The sequence below is a fragment of the Tenrec ecaudatus genome, chromosome 11 (assembly GCF_050624435.1).
Source record: "Tenrec ecaudatus isolate mTenEca1 chromosome 11, mTenEca1.hap1, whole genome shotgun sequence".
Lineage (NCBI taxonomy): Eukaryota > Metazoa > Chordata > Mammalia > Afrosoricida > Tenrecidae > Tenrec > Tenrec ecaudatus.
The window spans coordinates 26434225-26456076 of record NC_134540.1 but is presented as its reverse complement, the minus strand read 5'-3'; the positions used below and the strand labels follow the sequence as shown (position 1 = coordinate 26456076).

At 39.4% G+C, this 21852-nt stretch overlaps 1 protein-coding gene across 2 annotated transcripts in view; it reads right to left on the bottom strand.

Annotated features, from left to right (window-relative positions):
• The window catches only part of KLHL1 (kelch like family member 1), a 417008-nt gene that overhangs the window by 365915 nt on the left and 29241 nt on the right, over positions 1-21852 (bottom strand). The window lies entirely within an intron of this gene.

The window sequence follows — 21852 nt, the reverse complement described above, 5'->3', positions numbered from 1 at the left end:
CTTATTTAAAACAACCCAAACATGAATCATATGATATGTTTTCTTTACAAAGTCTTTTGAATTTAATATCAATATAGTAATCACAGTAATAAAATTTTAAGTTGATTAATTATCAAGCTTTAATTATATGCCTGATTTACTGGCATGGTGAACAAACTGGACAAAGCAGCAATAATATGGTTTGACCAGTTGGTGTCTAGACATTTTCTAGCTTTCTTGGATAAAATGATGGAGAAGACAGTAATTGTCTCAAAGTCTATTAAAAGTATTTTTAATCATTTTATTAGGGGCTCATACAACTCCTATCACAATCCATACATACATCAATTATGCAAAGCACTTTTGCACATTCATTGCCCTCATCATTCTCAAAACATTTGTCCTCAATTTTCCCTCCCTCCCCACTCCCCCACACAGGAACTCTTGATAATTTATAAATTATTATTTTGTCATATCTTGCCTTGTCTGATAGCTCTCTTCACCCACTTTTCTGTTGTTCATCCCCCAGATAGGAGGGCACATGTGGATCCTTGTAATTGGTTTCCTCTTTCCAACCCACCCTCGCTCTACCCTCCCAGTATTGCCACTCATACCACTGGTCCTGAAAGGATCATTTGCCCTGGATTCCCTGTGTTTCCAGTTTCTATCTGTCCCAGTGTACATCCTCTGGTCTAGCCAGACTTGCAAAGTAGAATTGGGATCATGAGAGTAGGGGAGAGACGAGGGGAAAGGAAGCATTTAGGAACTAGAGAAAGTTGTACTTTTCATCGCTACTACATCACACCCTGACTGACTCATCTCTTCCCACGACCCTTCTGTAAGGGAGTGTCCAATGGCCTTAACATGGGCTTTGGGTTTCCACTCCGCACTCCACCCTCATTCACTATGGTAATATTTTTGTTCTAATGATGTCTGATACCTGATCCCTTTGATACCTCGTGATCACTCAGGCTGGTGTGCTTCTACCATGTGGGCTTTGTTGCTTCTGAGCCAGATGGCCATTTGTTTACCTTCAAGCCTTTAAGACCCCAGATACTATATCTTTTGATAGCCAGGCACCATCAGCTTTCTTTGCCACATTTGCTTATGTGCCCATTTGTCTTCAGCAATCATATCATGGTAGTGAGCACACAATGATATGATATTTTGTTTTTTGATGCCTGATACCTGATCCTTTCAACACCTCATGATTGCACAGGTTGGTGTGCTTCTTCCATGTGGGCTTTGTTGCTTCTGAGCTAGATGGCTGCTTGTTTACCTTCTAGCCTTTAAGACCCCAGATGCTATCTCTTTTGATAGCCGGTCACCATTAGCTTTCTTCACCACATTTGCTTATTGACCTGCTTTGTCTTCGGTGGTTGTGTCGGGAAGGTGAGCATCATAGAATTCCAATTTAATAGAATAAAGTATTCTTACATTGAGGGAGTACTTGAGTGGAGGCCCAATATACTTCTGCTACCTTAATACTAAACCTATAAATATATGCACATAGATCTATTTTCCCATCCTCATATATAAATATATTTTCATATGTACATGTCTTTATCTAGACTTTGCTTCCCAGTTCTTTCCTCTATTTTGCTTCCCTTTGCTTCCCAGCAAATGCCCTTTGCTTCCCAGCTCTTTCCTCTATTTCCTTTGACTTTCCTCCTGTCCCACTCTCATGTTTAGTCCTCACCAGGGTTTCAGAAATTCCTCTTGGTTACATTACCCTTGGTCATGCCCTACCAGGCCTCTCACACCCTCCTCACCACCGAGTTGGATCACTTGTTGTTCCCTTGTCCCTGGGTTTGTTAACACCACTACCTTTCCCCTCACCTCCCCCTCTCCAACTTCCCCTCAGAACTGTCAGTCCAGTTGTTTTGTCCTCCAGATTCTTCTTCCAGCCTATCTTATTTAAACAGACCTGTAGAGATAATCACATTCACGAAAACAAGACAGAGCAAAACCAAGCAACAATATTAAACAAGTTTAATGTCTTTGAATAATTATAACTGTTTTTAAAATATGTATTAAGTACATAAATATATGTAAAGGATATGTATATTCTTAAATTACCATTATGTGGAAAGTTAGGGAGGTTTAAGATTGGTTGACTCAGTCAGGGGAGCCTTTACAGATACAAATATTAAACGCATATATTCCACAATTTGTTTCGGATTGGCATTTGCAAAACTGCTACAACTAATAATAGAAATTGTAGCTCAGCCTTATCCCATCTACCAATTATGATATTTACCATTGCCTTTGTCGTGATTATTATAAATATTTTTGATTGTTCAATTTACATTTAGAAACATACGAGGGGATATTCAAAAAGTTCACTGATATCTGTGTCATGGAAAAATTGCATTGATTTCAATTTTTTTTCATCAAAGCAAAAGTGTGCTGATTTCTTATAACATTCCCCAACAGGACCGCATCTGAGACACTAAGAAGGTGACGTCATTAGTTTGAGAAGAACTTCTCCCAGAGAGGCTCCTGAGCACTACTGGCACTGAAGCAAGAACAGACGTAACACTTATGGCGAATTGGGGTGAAAGAGTGGTGAAATCATTGATGTTTTACAAAACGTGTATGGGCATTTTCAAAATGTTTTTGCAAAAAGTTTATGGCATTTTTTACAAAAAGTTTAGGCCATTTACAAAATGTCCTACATAAATTAACAGTCTACAAATGGACAATACATTTTAAGGTGGGACAAAACAATGTTGAAGTTATAGTCCACATAGATAGACTATTCGCATCAATTTGTGAGGAAACAATATTCTCTGATCCCATAAAGATTTAGATCCTCAAAAGCCCAAAGATGCAATTTTGTTCTGTCCTACAGGGCTACTGTGAGTAGGAATCAATTCAATGTCTATGGGTTTGGGATTGGTATCCTAATTAAAGAAGATGGCTAACTAACAGCAAAAGCCATACTCTGTACCACAGATATATCAATTGCATCCACTTAAAAATTATAACAGAAAAATTAAAGTTGAGCAAATCTTCTGTTCAGTGGCTGTGAAAACTCTTGCATCCAGATCACCAGCAAAAGCATAGAGGTGTCAAAGCATTTTGGGGACGGCACATAACAGGACATGAGACCTGGCTTTACTAGGACGATCTGGAGACACACAAAGCAAGGCTTACCGAGAGGTCACCATGGTCTAGTCCAGTGGTCCTTAACCTTCCTAATGCTGTGGCCCTTTAATACAGTTTATCATGTTGTGGTGACCCCCAACCATAAAGTTATTTTTGTTGTTGCTTTATAACTGTCATTTTGCTACTAGTCTGAAATAGGTGACCCCTGTGAAAGGGTTGTTCAACTCCCAAAGAGGTTGTGACCCACAGGTTGAGAACCACTGGTCCAGTCAAAGCAAAAACTTACTGGTCAAGTCCAAAGTCATGACCACAATGTTTTGGGGGGATGCTGAAAACATTTGTGTTGTTGACATTCTTCAGGACCAAAGAACAGTAACATCTAGTTATTAAGACAGTGTTTTGAGAAAATGAGCCAAAGTTTTCATAGAGAAGCATCCGAGCAAGCTTCACCGGATGGTCATTCTCACCACAGCAAGACTCTTATTATTTTCTCTGATCAAACAAGGACCATTTGGAAAGTATGTTCATGGACAATCGCTTTAAAACTCTGATTTGACTTTTGACTTCTTTTGTTTCTTACTTGTACCCCATTGCCTGACTGCATGTATTATAAGGTGAATATGTCTTCAATAAATGAAAAATGGTATTAACCAGTTACCTGGGCAACCTGCCAATGTCAATGCCTAAAACATCTCTCCAGCCTATGAGGTCTTCGTGTGAAGTACCATCCAGTTGGTTCTTACTCATAGCTGCTCTATGGACAGGAGAAGGAAACATTGTCTGGTCCTGTGCCACTCCATCATTCCTGCTAGGCTTGAGTCCACTGTGGGCCACGTTGTTGATCCATCTCAGTGAGAGTCTTTGTCAGTGTTGTTGTTTTTCTACTTTACACCAAGCATGGAATCATTTTCCAGGACTTGTCTCTCTTGATGATATGTCCAAATCATGTGAGACTCACTCTTGCTACCCTTACTTCTAGGAGGCAGCGGGCTGTACTGCCCACACCAGTTGCCCTTGGTCTTTTGGCAGTCCATGGGACTTTTCCATATCCTTTCCCAGGACTTAAATTCAAAGGTATCATGTCTTCTTTGATCTTCCTTATTCAACAGCCAACTTTCAAGTGCGTATGAGGCCATAGTAAAAGCCATGGCTTGGGTTAGAAACACCTCAGTCCTCAAAATGAAATTCTTGCTCTTCATAACTGTGTGAAGGTCCTGTACACGATACGTGACCAAAGCCATCCTTCACTTGGCTCCTTCACTGCGGCTCCCATGAGCATGGAAGCGCACTCCCTATTAAAGGATGATGTCTTTGATCTTGATCAGATGGTTACGGGTGGACAGCTAAATGGCAATGTGCTTGCTTTTTATGATAAACGTTAATGACAAGATAGGTGCCATTACTTCATGTCTCTTTTATAAAAGAGACTAATTTCCATTTTAAAGACAATGGGAAGTCGTAGGGTACTTTTATTTTGAAGATTGTTCATAATTTTTGTCCTAAAAAACATTGGCCAAAAATAAATTTTTTAAACTCCCCCCGCCCCCATACTTTCTTGTTTTCTGGAAACACACCACAAATGGACTGGAGAAGATCTGCTCGCTGGCTCTATTGTCAACGCTTGGCTCATCACTTTTAGTTGTCTAGTTAAAAACACCTCTAGTTTTTAATTCTGGCCCAGAGATCTTTCTTAAATATAAGCAGAATATGAGAGAAAGCAAGAGAAAAAATTAAGGAAAGTAAGAAAAATAAGCAAAAATAACTTTATTCTTCATTGCTTTATCTCTGAAATCTGTTGGATATATTACATGTCTTTTTCACAACAGGGGCGGGGGGGAAAGAGGGAGATGATGGAACTGGAGGAGTAGGGCACTAATCCACCCAGGGGGAGGGAATTGTTTATGTCTTCATAGATATGGGAGTGTGAGTGCAGGCCCCACCACAGTGCCCCAAACATTGAGGGCAATGCAGCCACATGGAGCAACTCATGAACAGAAAGGTCTATAGGGCCAGCCCCAATCAGAGCCAACTGATCCCCACATCTCCACCTCCACCCCCAAAACATGTGTTACAGAGGACAAAACTAAACCTACAGGTTGGGGGCAGGAGCCTGCCTGCCACACCCATACATAAGCAAACCAAGGAGGAAAAAGAGAGTTAGGGATTAGACCCCATAATGCTACACCAAACCCTAAAGATTATGTCCCTGACCAGAGCTGGCAAGGCACAGAGAAGACTTTAGGGCCGACAGCACCCCCAGACATGATGTCCTTTCACTGGAGCATACTGCGACAGAGGACAATACTGGGGGGATACAGCAAGGGGTGAGTCCGGTCTGATAATCCCCACAGTGGGGCATCCCCACAGTATGGTGAACCAAGAAGGGAAAATAACAGCTCAGCAACAGGAACAATGCAAAGCCACAAAAACCCTGAGGAGCTCCCAAATTAGGCTCCAGTTTAGGAGGGGCAGTTCCCAGAACACCCAAGGACTTGTGGGGAGATAGTCATAAAGGTCAGAGGACAAAACTAGAATTATGCACCGTTTTTCCTTTTGTTGGGTTTTTTTGGCTGTTTTTTTCCCACGTCTTTTTATTCACGTTTTTGTTTTCTTTTTGGGTTGTCTCCGTTATAGTTGTTTTGCCTACTGATACACGGAATATAATACAAGATAGGCATGGGAAGTAAGCCGCGGAGAAAGCAACGGGGCTGATGGTCCTGGAGGGACTTGAGGGGAGGAGGAGGAAGGGGTCAGTGAGCCAACAACACCATAGGCAGGGGAACAGCTAGAGAATTAAAAGCAACAACGAGGAGGACGTAGAGATCCTAGTGCTGTTGGAGCAACAGCAATCTAGCTGAGAGGAAGTACTAAGGGGTAGAAGAAGGGAGAGTGTGATGGTGGGCAGGAGGAAGGTAAAAAGACACAGGAAAGATCTAGAAAGCAAATCTGTGGATAGAGCTATAAACATAAGTTTGCACTTATGTGAATTTATTATTTCATAAAAACAGAGGTATTAGCATATCTACATATATCTATATGGCAGTATATTGAGAAAATGGATGTACTTTGGGCCTGCTCAAGCCCTCCCTCAATGCAAAAACACTTGGTTCTAATAATGTGGCATTCTGTGATGCTCACCTTCCTGACACAATCACTGAAGATAAAATGGGTGCATAAGCAAATGTAAAGAAAGTAGGTGGTGCCTGGCTATCAAAAATATAGCTTCTAGGGTCTTAAAAGCATCAGAGGATCCAAAGCTATATATATATATATATATATATATATATATATATATATATATATATATATATAGTCAGAGCAGAGACCCAAAATCCATCTGTAGAAAATAGGACATCCACTCACAGAAGGGTCACAAGGAAGGGATGAGTAACCAGGACACAGTATAGCACCAATGAAACACACACTATTCCTCTCGTCCTTTGAGGCTTCCTCAAACCCCACCATCATGACCCCAGTCCTGCCTTTCAGTTCTGGCTAGACCAGAACATGTATGCTGGTACATATAAGAGCTCACGGCACATGGAATACAGGTCAGATAAACCCCTCAGGAACATAAATGAGACAAGCAATACCAGGAGGGTAGGGGGGGTATGGGGGGAAGAGTAAAAAAACGGGACTTCATGGCAATGATTGATGCGTAACCCCCACCCCCACCCACAGGGGTATGTGCATAGCAGACATGGGTGAGGTGAGACAGCGGTCAACGTAAGAAATGAAAGCAATCATTTATAATTTATCAAGGGGTCATGAGGGTGGAGGAGGAGGGGGCAAAAGAGGAGTTGTTACCAAGGGCTCAAGTAGAAAGCAAATGCTTAGGAAATTATGTTTACAATATATACACAAATATGCTTGATACTATTGACGTGTGGAATGTTACAAGAACTGTAAGAGCCCCCAATAAAATGCTTAAAAGGAAGAGATATTGTCTTACAAAAATAATGTGAAATTCTAGGTTGTTTACTCTCTATGAGCACCAATGTCTCATATATTTAAAAGGTTTATATTCCAGCAGGATTATTATGATGACATAACCAGATAACTGTTCTTTTGAGGAGCCCTTGTGGTGGAGCAGTTTACGAGATGGGCAGTGTGAAACCACCAGCTGCTCTGCAGGGGAAAGAGGAGCTCTGTAATCCTAGAGAGATTTGCAATCGGTGGCAGTTCTCAGGTGCCTTATAGGGTCATCATGAGTCAGAATTAGCTCGATGGGCATGGGTTCGCTTTGCGTAGTGGATGAACATTTGAAGAATAGGTACAAGTTTAAAGGATCAAAGAGGGAAACTTTGGAAAGCGTCTGGATCGTGCTGAAATGCTTCTCTTTTGATGGCCCGTGGTTGCTTTGTACTCCAATACAAGAGTCATCAAGGACAACGCTACCTTAATTTAGACCTATCGAAGGTTCTTGGGTCAATTATTCTTTTGTTTATAGATAAATGTTAATTTAGCCATTATTGTATATATTGGTAAAATCCAAAATAAATATACTACTCCAAGTATTAAAACTTGGTGACATTTGTGCTCAATAAATTATCCTTGGTTGATTAAAGGTTATCCAAATAAGACAAAACCTGACTCATTATCATCAGTTTAATTAAGACCCACAGAGACCCTGTGGCGGTTACATAATCTCCTGTCAATTTGAGCAAAGGGTTGGAGTCAAACCTGTCAATCAAGTCAGAGCCAATAATGCCTCTGTGTGAGCATGGCCTTCTCCTGAGGATTCTGGGAACTCTTGTCTTTCTCCCTGAAGGCAGGACACGCTCTCTGATATGTCTTCCTGCTGAAAAGCCACATGGAGCGATGCTGATAGAGCCAGAGCCAAGGAGCTGGAAGAGCCATGTGGAGACCCATGTCAGCGCTGCAATCGTTTCACCACCATGGGATCCACAGGAAATTCCACCCACTAACCTGTGATCTTCCTGCAATTGGCATGATTGCATGTGCTGTGTGAGTCTGAAGAGGAAATTTCAGACTGGTATAGGACATATGGACTAATATCAGACCTACGGACTTGATTTGGACTGGGCTGGGATGCTTTATTGATGCATAATTGCTTCTTGATATAAAATTACATCGTACACATATATGAATGTCTCTGGATTTGTTTCTCTTGTGGACCCAGGTTAACCAGACCCTAAAGAATGGGGTAGAACCGCTCCCTGATGTTTCCATGGTGTAACTATGAACACGGACTGCCATTCCGTTGTCCCATGAAGAAGTGAGCAGGCTAAAACCACCAATCTTCTATTTAAAAAAATCACAGAAACATTAGCAGCTCCTGATGATTGGTCCAAGTCTAGAGTGTGGTTATCTGGGCTATGGCATGTTGCCCAACCAAGGTTCTAATATGCTTTGCATATTAGTGGATAATAAAGTGGGAAGAGATTTGAAGCAAACGGATTGGGAGTAAAAGTCTGGCTTGACATGAACTTGTCTAAACCTAATGAAACCATTGGCAAGAAATCAGCCATACTTGGTAATTGTCATGTAATGAAAGAGTCTCAAGCAGCAAGCCTGCTGTCATGGAGTGGGCGCCACCACACAGCGATCTTTACGGGCTTCTGAAGTCAGAAATGCTTACAGGAGCAGCCGGTCCCATTTGTGGGGTTTCCTTGATATCACTGGGGGAAAGAAAAATACACCTTTCAGTAGTGATTGCTAAGAAAAATAACCTTTTAAGGAAAATGGAAAGTATAAGAGAACAAAACATCTCTTTCATTTTGTCTGTAGCTTTAAGTAGGATGGGTCAATAAGCTAGGAAAAGAGGATGTAGATTTATTATAACTGTAGCTTTTCACTGATTTACTTTAATATCTGCAGCAGTGTCTTTGTTCAATGACACCTGAGTGTCAGTTGACATAAGGACTTAGCAGGTGGATCCGACAGATGGTAGTCAGAATTCCCAGGTTTACTACTAGCATTCATTACTACATCAAAAGCTAGATAGAGCAAAAAATAAATATTTAAAATAGATGGCTAAGCATGTATCAAGTCTTATTATGGAGAACAGTGAGCTAAACTTTGCATTCCACAGTGGTAATTAGGGGGAAATGAAAGCATCGACTAAGGACATTGATAAATATTTCTATCAATTGACTCAGATAAAACGGTTTTTTTTCTTTTAACTACAGACTATAGCATAATTATTCAAAACAAACAGTAATTAACTGAATTGAATTGAAGCGCACATGGCTGGTAAATGTGCCCTGTGGTTTGCCAGCTGTGCTCTTCACTGTCTGTGCTGTGAATGTACACTCAAGCTTGGAGCTCTCAAGAGGTGGTAGGGAATTGCGGCACATTTTAGAAACTTATTAAGCAAAGCTAAAGTTACTAATTTAATCACTCAATCATCTAGCAATTACAGATATATATTATGAAGGAACGTTTAACAATTCTTTATTGATAGCCTACTATGTGCCATGAACTGTCAGCAGTATAGACATCAATAAAACACTATACCTGTAGCTAGAACTTTTCTTGAAGACATGATAACATGCTTTTTAGTGAGTGATTTAAACCCAGTGTACTTGCTTAGATGAGAGAAAGAAAAATGCTTCTTTAGACTTATATTAAGCACGGGTTATGAATAAAAACTTCCATATATCACCCTGGTTCTGGTTGTAGTTAGAAATCTTCCTTGGTAGTGAGAAATGTTTCTGTTTTGCGTTTTTCTCATGGGGCCCAAAAATGCTGGTGAAGTTTCCTCTCACGTCTTGTTGTGATTAGGCTCAGGCTTCAAAAAGCATGCTGCACCGAAGCCCTTGTCACTGCCAGAGCAGCGACTAAGAATGGATAATTCACCCGACATATTATGGCCTTACTACATTATGAAATCCTGATGTGAAAGCACAGTACGTGCGATATTTATGCCAAAGTGGCTAATTTGCCTGATGACATAAAGAACAATACGCCTTTCAGTGGACAGACCTTGAATAATAACTAATCTGTTTATTTGCTTACCTAGATATGTTTGCCCTTGTGCAGAGTCATAGTTTCATTATGATTCAGAAAATAGAGTTGTCAGTGTTTATATGACATTACATATACTAAGCACTCACCAAAGCACTCAAAATTTTTGTCTGAAGGAAACTAAGCCCTTGTTCTCCTAATGCTTCCCTTCTAGTTTCAGTAGACTCTGCTTTATGATCTGTGTCAGTAGAACAAAGAGAGCTGTCATAATATTGTTATCCAACCCACGGCTAGAAGTGATCAATAGCTACATACAAACAGCACCTGTGACCTGGGAAACACCCACAGTAAGTTTCCGTTCATTATCTGTTTGTGGTGTGTCTGAAATAGCAGGGCGAAGGAATCAAGGCAATCACTCCTAATCTCTGCTTGTTTCTGTGCTGTACACTGTGTGCATCGCACTTTCTCATTTAATTTTTAAAATGCCAGTGAGATAGCTGCTATTGTTATTCCCATTTTAGAAGTAGAAAACTACAGATCTGAGAGTGAGGAGCCTGAGCCAATATCACAAAACCACTAAGTAGTAACCCAGAGATTTGAACCCTGGCACTTGGGAGTAAGGAAAAGCTGGTCGTCTAAATCACCCTCTGTCCAGACTTGAATCCAGCCGTCACGTATGAGGGAAGTAGGGCAGGCTTGCGAGAGACCATTGATCCCTGCGCACGGGTTTTTACAGTGGCTCTTTAAAGGGGCCAAGATAGCCAAACAATGTAACTGCCCCAAAGCTGGAGAATTAATCATTCCAATGGCCAACTATATCACTATTTCCCCCCTAACTATAGATGCTCTCAGGTAACATGCCTAATCAGTGAAGCAGAATTTCACTCAAACCTAGAATGGAGGTAACTGGAAGGTACTGCTGCCATCTGCAGAAGTATAGGAAGAAAGAACACTCCAGAAGCACTGGAGGACCTGTTCAGCGATTGATGCACATAAGCCAAGCCTCTCAAAACATAGCATGAAGGCCTCACTGACCAGTGTCACTCCCATCCAACTTTGTCAGGAGGTGGGAGACTGATTTACTTCTCTAACGCAGTAGACTACTGTCAATGTAAATAAAATGCTTGTGATTCGGGAGGAATTTGGTGCTATAGATCTATCTAGTTCAAGTGCAGATACTTAATTCCCATATATACTCTTGTATAAGCTGAGTTTTTCAGCACAAAAAAAATGTGCTGAAAAACTGGGGTTCGGCTTATACATGGGTCAGTGTTATCCCAGCGAGGTGTAACATCTCACAGGTGATTGCAGATCCTCTGCTGTTCATTCAAAGCCCCGCTGACACTGCAGGGCTTTGAATTTTTGTTTACTCACATCTAACCAATCAGAGCCATCCTATGACGTGGACGGCTCCAATTTGCAGAAGCACCCGTAGTGATTCACTTAAGCTGGCAGCTGAACTGGTAAGGATGTGTCTGTGGCTGCGCTCTGTCTCTCCCCTCTGGTCTCTGTGTTAATTCACATCCTGCATTTCCCACCCTAGGCTTATACTCGAGTCAATCAGTTTTTATGGTTTCCCAAGTACCTCGGTTTATACTCGGGTCAGCTTATATTCGAGTATATACAGTATATCATATCATATGGAGTTACCAACCCTGATCTTTCAAAATACTGTTACTGAAACAGTGACACTTTAATAGTTATGATGCTTTAAAATGATAAGATTCCAAGTGGCCCGGTGGGTTAATTGTTGAGTTGACAGATCAGGCTTTCAATTCTTTAAGACTTGCAGTATCAGAAATATTTGGAGGAAGTTCTCCTCATCTTTATAAAGTCTTCGTGAGTCATAAACTATTGGGAAAGTGGTGCATTAGTTGATTGGCCTACCCAATTTTTTTCTGTAGTTTTATGCATTTGAATTCTGGATCCCAAATTGATTTCTACAAAGGTAATTTCACCTAAAAGAAACATCTGATATGATCTTTTGGGGTCAATTTTTGCAGTGCCTATCTGTATTATAGCGTGAAAATGTGCCTTTTTTCCTGAATAAGAGTGGAGAGCTTGAGTCTACTACTCTTTGAAATAACTAGGAAGTGCATAGATTTGTGTCAACTCTGGGAATAAATTCATGTATTATTTATTTTCTAATAATCTCCGGGCTTCTTAATACTTAAAATTAACATTGTTGAATGTAAAAAGTACTAAGAATTGTTATAAGCACAAGAAGTAAAGGGAAAGATGTCTTATGAACTAGAATTCATGCAAAATCTGTACATATGTTCTGTGACCTTTCTGTGATATTTACCTTGTTAGGTTTTGGGTCCTTTTGGAAATCTTTCTTCTTATTAAATGAAAGGTCAAGTAGAATTCAGTCCATATTTACTATTATTTTAAAAATCTCATCTAGGAAAAGATCCTATTAACCTGTCCTCTACAGGTACCCTTCTTAAGGGGGCCATCTGTTTGACTTGATCTAATCAGAGAAAAGGAGGATTTACACACCTGGCAGAACTCAGTCCCTTTGTCTGTCTAATGAGCTCCAATGAAGGGGATTAATTCAACCTGGGAAAAGGAGTGGGGGTGGAAAGCACAGAAATGCTTACACCACTTAAGGTCCTTCAAATACCCTTCTTATTACAACATTCATAGTGAGAAGAGCAGATTCCATTTAATACATGGATTTTTTTAAGCAAAAGGGAAGACAGTTATTGAGCCAACATGGGAAACCCTAGAGGGGCCCAGAATGCCCTACTGTGTAGGCATGCCCAGCAAAGGGGCATACCATTCACTGTACCCCCATGTCGCAGAGGGACTCCCCTTGAGCCAAGCCTCAAAGCCTCAGGGCTGGCTTGGGATGGGGGTGTAATACATGGATTTTTAAGAAGGGTGAAATTAAGATGATTTTCATTACCAAAATAATTTTTGAATTAGCAATTTAGTGATATATATAATATATTTTTAGTGATATACATTTTAAAACAGCTTTATTTTATGATTCATTTCCTCTTTTTGTACTTTGGAGTTCTCATTTCTGTTTTGATTTTAGCAAATCTTTTTATTGGGGGCTTGTACAACTCTTATCACAATCCCTATATCCATTCATTCTGTCAAGCATGTTTGTACATTTGTTGCCTTCATCATTTTCAAAACATTTTCTTTCTACTTGAGCTCTTGGTATCAGCTCCTCATTTTCCCTTCTCTCCCCTCCCCCTCCCTTCCTCATGAAATTAGAAATTATTATTATTATTTCATGTTTTACACTGACCGATGTCTCCCTTTATCCACTTTTCTATTGCCCATTCCCCCTAGGAGGGGATTATAGATAGATCATTCTGATGGGTTCATCCTTCCCCCCACCACCACCTTCCCCTTCCCCTCCTGTTATGACTACTATCAATATTGGTCCTGAGGGGTTAATCTGTCTGGATTCCCTGGGTTTCCAGCTCTTATCTTTACCCATGTACATGCTCTGGTCTAGCCAGGTTTGTAAGGTAGAATTGGGGTCATGAAAATGGGGGGGGGATTAAAGAGCTAGAGGAAAGTTGTATGTTTCATCATTGCTACACTGCACCCTGACTGGCTCATCTCCTCCTCACAGCCCTTCTGTAAGGTATGTCCAGTTTCCTACAGATGGGATTTGGGTCTCCACTCTGCACTTCCCATCATTCAAAGGATATTATTTTCTGCTCTGGGTCTTTGATGCCTGATACCTGATATCCTATCAACACCGCATGATCACACAGGCTGGTGTGCTTCTTCCATGTGGGCTTTGTCCTTCTCAGCTAGGTGCTTGTTTATCTTCAAGGCTTTAAGACACCAGACACTATATCTTTTGATAGCCAGGCACCATCAGCTTTTTTCACCATATTTTCTTTTTTATTAATATTTATTTAAGTATTCCATTAGGTTTTCAATGACAAGTTGTATCCTAGAAACTTTTAATTTGTAGAAATTCCAAATATTATTTTATACATTAATACAAATGCCTACAGGAAACCAAAAAGTAAAATTATGCGTTAAACTCGGAGTCATCTGGAGGTCACTGGCCTTAGTGAAAAGGGTATTGGCTTTGTCGCCAATTTTCTAAAATTAGGGAAACCGCTAATGTGATTTATAACCTTGTAATGTTACAATGAACATTTCAGATCTTTAGTCTTGTAGCCATATCATCTATAAAATCGCTGCCAGCTTTCCTATTCTATCCATGAAATCCCTCTCTTCACTGTGTTGATACACACATGCTCTTTGGAAATATAAATGCACTTCCGCTGGGATCGCTGCTGTTTTTTTGTCATGAAGTAAGTATCAGATCATCATGTTCCCATGGACAACTGGCCCTGTTAGGAATGACAGCATTTCCATTGAATGATTTTCTGGAAGTGGAACACCAGCATTTTTTCTCCTATTAGTCTTTGTCTAAAAGCTCTCTTGAAACCTGTTTACCATCACAGCAAACCAAAAATTCCCATTAATAAACAGGTACCTGCTATCTGCACTTGTGGTACATTAGCCAGAATGTAACTTGGGTCTCAAGCACGTTGTTGTTATTGATAAGTGCCATTAAATTGGTTCCCACCCATATTGAGCTCCTGCACAGCAGAGGAACAGGGCTCACTTCTGCACTGTCTGCCCCGTTCTTCTTGTGCTGGAGGCTCTCCTTGTTGCCAGGGCATCAATCCATCTCCTTGAGAGCCTTTTTTTCCTCTTTTTCACTATCCCTTTCCTTACCAAATATGATGTCCTTCTGCAGGAACTAATCTCTTCTGACAACATATATAAGTATAGAAAACCAAAGTATACAAGACCCAACTTTGCTATCCTTGCCTCTAAGGAGCAGTCTGACTGAACGTCTTCTGAAACTGACAGGTGTGTCCTTTTTACAGGCCAATATGCTTCTCCAGCCTGCACTTCAAATGCATGGATTATTTTGTGGTCTTCTTTATTCAATGTCCAACTTCTATATACATATGATGCAAATTAAAAGATCATGGTTTGGTCAGAGTACTTTAGTCCTCAAAGTGATATCTATCATTGCTTTTCAACACTCTAAAGAAGTCTTGTCCAGCAGATTTAACCCAAGCAATGTGTCTCTTGGTATCTTGAGTACTCCTTCCATGAAACTTGATTTTGAATCGAGACAAGACAAACTCCTTGAAGACTTCAACCTTTTTTTCATTTATAATGATGTGACTTATTGGTCCAGTTGTGAGGATTTTGATCAAGTTGCAAGTCACACTGAAGGCTGCACTCCTTGATCTTCATCCACAAGCGTTCCAAGTCCTCCTCACTTAAAGGTTGTGTCATCTGGATATCGCAAGTTGTTAACAAACCTTCTCCAGATCCTGATGTCATGTTCGTCTTCATATAAGCTAGCTTCGATTTCCTCAGCATACAGTTTAAACCATTTTTGTGAGAGGACAAAACCCTGATGCACACCTTTTCTGACTTTAACCCATTCAGCATTCCTCCATTTTGTTCATACTACTGCCTCTTGGTCCATGTCCAAGTGCCCAGTGAGCACAATGAAGTGTTCTGGAATTCCCATTCTTCTCCAAGATATAATATTTTGCTATGATCCACCCAGTTGAATGCCTTGGCATAATCAATATAGCACAAATGAACGTCTTTCTGGTATTCTCTGCTTTGAGCCAAGAAGCATCTGATGTCAGCAACAATATATCTTGTTCCATATCCTCTTGAATCCAGCCTGAACCTCTGGCAGCTCCCTGTAAGTGTACTGCTGCAATCATTGTTGGGTAGTCTTGAACAGAATTTGACTTGTATGTGACATCACTAAAATTGTTCTATAAATTGAGCGCTCTGTTAGGTCAACTTTCTTTCAATGGATACAAATATAGAACTCTTCCCATCACTTTTTCAAGTAGCTATTTTACAAATTTCCTGAAAGAAATGAGTGAGTGCTTCCAATAGTTGAACAGGCTCAGCATATCTTAAATTAAAAGAACTTAAGAAGGATTTCAAATCTGAAGTTTAAATAGTAAAGGTTTTATTGGAAAAATATTGAACGATGCAGGAACATCAAGAAGATGTAAAGAAGACACAGAGTCACTGCACCAAAAAGAACTAGTTGATGTTCCACCATTTCAGGAGGTAGCATAAGAGCAAGAGTCAATGTCACAAAAGGAAAAAATATTAAGCTTCACTGAATGTGTTAACTAAAATCAAGGCCCCAGGAATTGATTAAATACCAATTGAAATGTTTCAATAAGATGATGAAGCACTGGAAGCATTCATGCACCGGTGTCAGATCTCAAGCATGGAAGTGAGAATTCTACTACTCATCCATCATTGCTTCTTCAACACAAATTGCTACACTGAAAATAAAAATAAGATCACAAATATAAAGAGTAACCAAATGTAATTAGTATACTTCATGGCATGTTCCACAAAAGTCATGACATGTGAGTCTTTAGCTAAAATGTGTTCATTTCAGCAACCAGTTCTCTGCACTAATATGTCTCAATATACATATCCACACAGGTTCTTTTACTAATATCAAACTACCAATTCTTAAAGTTGATAAACTGGCCTACCTGGTAGATGGCAAAGCAATGTAGTAGTGTTAACATATTCACTACAAATAATCCACAATAGAATTCATTAATGTACTGGACAGAAATCGAACCCAGAAATGATCTATCGTGGCATACAAACCATAACTGATAAGGACTTGCTAAGCTTTTTGGACTGTATAGCTGGTCCAATGAGAGCTCCAGAACATCAATAAATGAGAATCAGACAGTGTCACCTACACCTGGCTACCCTGAGAATCTCTAATATTTCCAAGACTTCTACCAGATTTCCTGAATGAGAATCTCCTAGGGTGGAAATTAGTAATGTATACTGTTCAAATTTTCACAAGTAATTATCCCACATGCTAATCTTTTAATACTTCCCATAAAAATATAATAGCTAGCAAATTATCAAGATATATACTTCCTTAAAAGTATGTTCATGATGTTTTTGTAGTGAGAAGAGGTAGTACAACAAAGTTAGAAACAATAGCTACTCTAGGTCATTCTGGTAGATACAAACTTGTGAGTTTAGATGAAAAATTAAAAGTGATTTTTGTTTTACTGAAATTCCATCACAACAAGGAGAATTACAAGGTCATTTACTTTATTTCATAAGCATAGCAAAATTAATATTATGTTTAAGTCTACTTTCATATCTTAGAGTTTCAACATCTTCAAAGCATAATGAATTACAAAAGTATGTATATATTGAGTATAAGGTGCAAGATTTTAGTTGAATTAAAAATATTACCTCACTTAATCTTTTACAACATCCTCATGAAGTTGATAAGATTACTATCCTTATGTTCTGGGTGAGAAAACAGAAACATAAAAATATGAATATTTCTCATGGGCGCGCTACTAAGTCAGAATTAGAGCAAGGGCTTGTGCTCCAGGAACGTGTACGCTTAGCCCTGTATAACCTATGCCACCTCCTATGCGATTTTAATTTAATTAAGTCTATGGGGAATTTTTTTAGTGGTTTTCTGAGATAACTCTGTGGAGGTTCAGATCTGGATATGATAATATATCTCATAATGCTTGATTCCATCTCTTGTTCAATAAGTGAAAAAAGGGCTTTGGTGGACAGGCACCAAGATGTGTCTTCGTATTGGAGCTTCTACCACACATACAACATGCTGTTCATTAGTCAATAGGCAGCCTGCTGTAAGACTCTGGGAAAGTCTGAGGGGATGAACATTGGCATGGGTCAGACAGCCTTTGTGTGTCTGCTAGCTTGAATGCTGGCTGATTGGAGGATCCAAGGAGCAAGCCAACAGTGGCTTGGCTCTTATTTCAGACACCTGCCAGCATTTGGCAAGGACTTAAAGAGAGCAGTGGCCACAGTATTATTTTACTTCCAAAATAAAATACAAAAGAGGTATAATAAAGGGAGTGAACCTTTATAATTAAATTGTTTATAATATATTTGAAACCAAGTCATATATATATACATATATATGTAAAACAAAATTACCTGGAGGCATAATATTGTCTCTCAGCGCTTTTGTACCTTCTCTTCTTACTAGAACACCAGTTCTTATTAGGGCAATACTTACAGACTAATATATTGATGAGCTGTAGTAATGAGCAAATTCCCTTCCCAATGTTCACATATTAATAAAGTAGCATGCACGGTGCAACATTTAGAAACTTGAAATATTATAAACTCTGCAGTGTAGAAAATCTAGTTCTTTTCATAGAGCTCCTAGAAATTCTGCCTATAATTCTAACAAATATGCATTGAAAGATGTATCTGAGCTTCTAATAATGCAATGGAGAAGCAGTAAAATCCACCTGCTCCATTTTGCCAGAACATTCTCAGATTTAAAACTGAATTCCAATTTGGGGTAAAATGGAAAGGTTGCTATCTTAAATTCTTATCATTTCATACCATGTTATCACATATCTAATAGTTTAAAACTATACCTTGATCTATTATGACACCATTTTCTTAGACTGAGTGTCCAGTTACACTGAATCCTTTGTTTGAGGTTTAACAAGCTACCATTAAGGTGTTGTTTGAGCTGTTGTATTTTTGTTTTGTTTTAATCTGGAGGTTGCATTGGGAAAGAACCAGCTGCCAGTCTGATCATCCACAACTAGATTGTTGTGGAGCTGGCTCTCTTGTGATAGGACTGAGCTCCTCCTTTCGTTCCCTCTTGTCCTCTGGGGCATCTCCCAGCACCTAGAGGCCACCAGCAAATCCACACAGAGAGGTCTGCGCAAGTTCTCTCCAAACGTGGCATCTCACTGGACCAAAGCCAGCAAGGAAATACACAGGTAAACAGAAAGAATCGCAACAAAGTCATAAAAACTTTTCCTTTAACAAAAATATCGACATGTACAGCTATGGCTTCTTGAATGACCCCTCCTTCTGAGTCTATATACGCCTGAGGCAGCCTTGGTGGTGCTGACAAGTAATCACTGGACTGATAACCACAAGGTCAGCTCCTGTCCAGCAAAACAACATGCTGGCCACACAGTGTGATAAAGACGAGGTTGTCTGATCTCATAATGATTCACAGTCTTGAAAATTCTATACAGGACCATTGAGACATCGGATCATGTGTTGGCAGTACAAACGCCTCCCCCAAATATTCTACATTCTTTTACTTACACCATGTCAAAATGTCAGTTTGGGCATCTGCAATCAATTCAAATCTTGTGCCTTTTAAATACTCTTTGAGTTTGTAAACACAATAATGTCTGAAATGACAAAAGTAATGCTGTAAGGTAGACTGAGTAAGGTTTACCAACAAAATTCCCATAGGATAGCACTTGCTGTCTGTGAGGAATCAGCAAGTACATTGCAATGGGCAAAGTTTCCTTGGTACATCTTTACTGGCCTTTCTTCTCACTTAAACTTATTTTTTTCCCTTAAAACTAAATAATAATTCCTCGTGCTCATCTCATATCTATTTGTAAAATCTAGCAACATTACCTTTTCATTATCTTTAGAAACAGTTGCCATATCTTCAGAGTTGATCCCTGAACCTTGAATTTAACTGTCAAGGTCAAGTAGATTCCATTGAAAACCACTATTTTGAATAGATGATTTTTTGAAGATACCTTCTCAGAGAAAAAGTTAAACATGTTTGTCTAGTGTGTGTTTTAGCAAGCACCCTAGAATAAATATTATACATATGTAAAGATCACATATACACATATGCTTTAGAGAAGCATCCCGTTATCTTTCAAGTTCATATATAATCCAAGTAGAGGTGTTAAATTCCATCAGTTTTACCATATTTTACTGCCTAAAAGCAAGCCATAAGCTTTGTTCATTCTTGGGAGGAGAGAATTATAAATAAATTAATATCAGGGCCATGACCTCAATTCTGTCTGCCACAATATCCCAGTGATTCATTTCCTTCCACATAATAAAATGCATTACTCTTCTTTCATGGTTCCTATGAACCTCATCCCACTATAGGGTTCACTCCAAGGCCCCAAATGTATTCTAAATCTAAATTAATCCCACATATACATGGGACTCTTGACTAGAATGACGGTTTCTTAGGATGACTTGCCATTGAGGCAGCTCCAGCTCCTAGTGAGCTCATGTACCCTGTCCTGCACCATTTTCACAATTGGCAAGTGTGAGTCCTTTGTTAAGTGTGTATTTTTGAATCTTCCAAAGTTAGGGTCTGACCGTCTAGCACGACATCAGACAGTAATCGTTTGATTCCTAGGGTTTCATTGGATAATTTTTAGAAACTAGATCACTGGGCCTTTATTCCTCATTCCTGTTATTAATAGAAACGAGCGGCTGCTTCTTCTCATTTTAAGTCATGTGCCATCTGCAAATGAAGGTCTCAGCGGCGTTACTCTATCCACGTCACTAAGGTTGACTCTACTTCAAAAAAGCATGTCTTTCTCAGACACTTTTCGTGGTGCCTGGCCAGCGGAGCTCATCTGACACTATCTCTGCCAGTGTTCCACTGCTATTCCTAACGTTTTCACTTGCTAATACCTCTGATGCGGACGATCTATTTCCTCCTCCTAGTCAGTTTTTAGTGTGGAACTCTCCAGAATGCTCTTCACGCTGAGAGACATTGATGGTATTTGAAATATCAGTGATTTCGCAACACATCCTCGCAGCAGCAGCCAAGCCACAACACTGACACACTGACAGACAAGACTTAGTAGAGAAAATTAAACACTAACCATTAATTATAATAGTGTATCTTCCTATCAGAACTTGTGAAATTCTGCTTAAATGGTCATTCCAAGTTCTTGTATAATCTTAAAACCTCATACAAGAAAGCCAAGCATATACTATACAGAAAGCCAAGCGTCTGGCGGAAAGTGAGAAGGTAAATTCAAATGAATTAAATACAAGTCCCCAAAACAATGAATGCCACAACTGATAAAATCAAAAGGATAATTAAAATCAAAATTGGTATGTTTGAAAGTTAAATATACTATAAAAACTTTGGCAGATTTGTTGAGAAAATATTAAATATAAAAGATTAGAGCTACATAGAAATATAAATATATGGTAGAGACAAAAATAGTAGAATAAATTAATGGATTGTAATTGATGTTTAGAATTTGGAAAAGAATCCAATAAGAATAAAGTAATGTTGTCTATTGATTAATGCAGGGGAAAAATGTCCCCATTTGAAACCTGCTTGCTCCAACCCCTGCTTCTACACTCAGAAAGAAGGGCCCAACATTTTCCAAGTGAACTACATAACAATAATAATACAATAATGTGTCTAATATTAAATAGATATTCAAATAATGGAAAAGGATGGAATTCCTCTAGATTTCTATTTTGATGCAAACCTGGTTTATTATGTTCTTTGGGTAAATATAATTTACACATCCCTTCAGAGCAAGTATGAGAACACGGATAATGACAGTGGCTAGAAAGACGGAAAGCACGTCGTTTCCTTTTTCAGAGCGAGGACGAAGGACTTCACATTGTGTGCACTATTATAAATTTTCGTACTTAGACCAGACTTATAAAAAGGTAGGGATCCTTGCTGCTATTGTTGACTTGGAAAAATAGATTTCCCTGGGCTGGCCGACACCAGGATGGTCCTGGGACTCCGGCCTCATGTCCCCTCCCAGGTGAAGGCGCGTGGCCCCGTGCGCAGAGCAGCGCGGTCAGCTCATCATGTCTATGCTCTAGACTTAAATATGAGTCATTTTGATGCTTAAAATCATAGCTCACTTAGGAGAATATTTTTATTTCTCTCAAATTAAGGTTATTTAAGAAATAAAACAAAAATGTGAATGGCTGTTTCCTCTAGTAATCCTTTAGTGACTGAATGAGTGGGTGTTT